This window comes from Nycticebus coucang, chromosome 2 (genome assembly GCF_027406575.1).
Source record: "Nycticebus coucang isolate mNycCou1 chromosome 2, mNycCou1.pri, whole genome shotgun sequence".
NCBI classification, from domain to species: Eukaryota; Metazoa; Chordata; class Mammalia; order Primates; family Lorisidae; genus Nycticebus; species Nycticebus coucang.
Genome location: NC_069781.1, coordinates 146,680,464 through 146,683,481, shown reverse-complemented (window position 1 = coordinate 146,683,481; position 3,018 = coordinate 146,680,464). Strand labels below are relative to the sequence as shown.

Sequence of the window (3,018 nt, the reverse complement as noted above, 5' to 3'; positions counted from 1 at the left end):
TGTGTAACAAAAATACCTCAGTGCAAGGCGTCTATCTCCCCCTGTTGATGACTCGCAGGCCCTTCTAACACAGAGAATGAGCTGCATCACTGATGACCTCAGGCTACCCTTCTGGCTGCCTCCTTTCCCCACGTGGCCCTCCTACCTCACTTCACACTCCAGATCCTTCCCCAATAGATGCTGAGAAGGAGCTGATGCCACTTGAGCTTTGCCACTCTCTGACAAAACATGAATAAAACACTAAATTGTCACTTCAGCTTTCATATTGAGTAAGCACTAATTTAGCACCTCTGTGGCAGAGGATAGGTTATGCTTACTGCCTTATTCTAAATACAGTGGACCCTCCATCACTGACCACCTCCTTAAGTTGACCTGGTTTTCATAGACGGGACATGCCCCACATGTACATGTCAGTACAGGAGGCCTGGAGCCTTATGCTGACCACCTTGTCTGTGTGTTGACCAGCTTGTTACAGGCTCTCGGCTGGTGAATTTACAGAGGTTCCACTGTATTTTACGGTCATTTGTAGAAAAGAAGAGATGGATATTCCCTTCCCCACTGACTACCACCACTAAAAAAATAACAAGTAGGGCAGCGCCTGTGGCTCAAGGAGTAGGGCGCCGGCCCCATATACCAAAGGTGGCAGGTTCAAACCCAGCCCCGGCCAAAAACTGCAAAAAATAAAAAAAATAAATAAAAAAGGATAACAAGTATAGGGCAAGGAATAGATCTAGGAGTAAACTAGATCAAGAACTACTTAGATGGCCTTGGAGGGTGGTCATGTCCACAGGACTTGGTGAACAGGTCAAGGATGGAGTTGACCGAATGGTCCTCTCCAAGGAATTTGGCAGCCAGAGGCTTCTCCCTGGACCTGCAGGTCTGTGCTCCAGCTTTTCACCCCCATTCCTCAAATAATTCCATCCTAATCTCATGCCAAAGATTTCTGTATTAATAATTTGTATTTCCTGGACCATTTGAAAATAAGATAGTTGATATCTTGACACCCTTACCTACTATGCCTCTCCTCACCAAAAAAACTGTTTTCCTAAAAAACAGAACAATTGAGAGGTGAGAGGAAGAAGGAGACAAAACATAAGCAGGATAATAGACTCATCCCCCAAATAAGAATCAAGCTTTACTTTTAGAACTGAAATAGAATTCACAGCAGAGCCAACTCAAACGGTTGTCTGATATATTTTCTTGACTACAGAGGAAACTTTTGGGGGAACTAATGATGTGTGTAACAGAAAGCGTTTGATAGAAGGTTGGAAAGTTGTTTAGTTTTTCATTGGTACTTTCCCATCTGTTGAATTTATGTAAAATTAAATGTAAATATTTTTATATTTAAGGAAGCATATATAGGTGCTCACTGTGGCAGCTCATACGCTAAAATTGGAACAATACAGAGATCAGTGGCTCTGTGCAAGGATGATAAGCAAATCTGTGAAGCGTTCCATATTTTTTTAATTAGAATTTTTAAGAAAAGAAAGAAAAGCATATATAGTGTAATTTCACTCTCACTCTTGCTCTCTCTCTCTCTCTCTCTCTCTATATATATATATAGACACACGTACCAGGCACCAATACTGGTTACATGTAGATGGTGGTACTGTAATTTGCTGTTTCAATCTTTGTATTTTCCTACCTTGTTTGCATTTTTACCATGACCATGGACTATATTTATATTAAAAAAATAAAACTGAAAAAAATTCAATGCCTAGGGGTCTAGGGATAGCTTTACAATGAATTCTGAAAGTAACTGTAATGTTTTGTGTGTATCTGTGTGCATTCTTTTCATATTTTCTTTGGGTTGTCAGAAGTGTTTATAACCTGCAAATGCAGTTCTTGTTATGTACATTGCTCTGGCCTTCAGTTTTTAAGCTTCTGGCTAATCATTTAGCTGCTCTTGATTGTCAAGTAAGTGCCAGGCGCTGTGCCAGGCACTTCCTATGCACTATCTTGTGGTCCTTGACTCAACCTCACAAGGTGGTCCTTGTTGTTTCCACGTTACAAAGGAGAAATGAAGGTCAGGCATGCTCAGTCACTGCCCAGGGCCACACAATCAGAGGCAGAGCTGGCAGTCTGAAGCCAGGTCTGTGTGGGCCCAAGTGTCCACGCCTGCCCTCCCACACTCCACTTCCTCATCAGACGAGGCATGGGAGCCTTACCCCCGCCCTTATCTGCAGGTCTCTGACGTGCTGGCCATGAACAAGGCAGTGAATGCAAAACGAAACCCCCTGCTCTCCTGGAGCTGGTACTTTGGAAATGGGCTCAACACCGCTTCAAAATATGTTTATCAATATATTATTGGATCCTTTTAACACTGAGGAAGGCAGGAACTGCTACCTCTGCTTTATGGATTAGCCACCTAAACCTGAGAGAAGTTGAAGATTTACCTGAGTTGTGTAGCTATTGGGTGATGGGGTTGCAATATCAAATCTGACAGGCCACTAAGTCTCATCTTTACCTTTAAAATATACATATATTTTAAAACTGGATTACATCCTAAGAGCAAATCACGGGAGTGTAGAACATAGAAATGAATGCCTTTCATTGTTATGACCCTGGGACAAGTCCTCCATTGTCCCCAGTGTCACTTGGTAAAGGCTGTGGGACATCCTGAAACAGACCCAGGTTTTCCTTACCTCACCCCCATTATCCCGTTCAGGGTCCTTCCGCCTACAGCTGATAGCCCTAATTTGTCACCTGTAGTTCTCAACTCAACCTCAATTATTTAAACACAACTATCTGTCTGTCATTCGCCTCTGCTACTACCCTAGTGTGTAGGTGTCATTAACACTTGGCAGGTCCTTTCTACACAGCCATCGATCATTGATTCCGTGCTGTGCACGGTGGTGAGCATGGGGAGGTCTGTTTAGAGAGCTTGAGACACCAGCTTTTTCCCTCCAGGGGCCTGTATTTGCACTTGAAGCTGAGATTTGTCAAGCACAAAAAGATGCTAAAAAATGCATCTCAAATAGTGGATCTTTATGAACCTTATCATCCCATTGGACCATT

The 3,018-nt window shown here is 42.9% G+C and overlaps 1 pseudogene; it reads left to right on the top strand.

The window, feature by feature from the left end:
- The first annotated feature begins 1,362 nt into the window (after positions 1-1,362).
- Positions 1,363-1,463, top strand: LOC128580096 (uncharacterized; annotated as a pseudogene).
- The last annotated feature ends 1,555 nt before the right edge of the window (positions 1,464-3,018 follow it).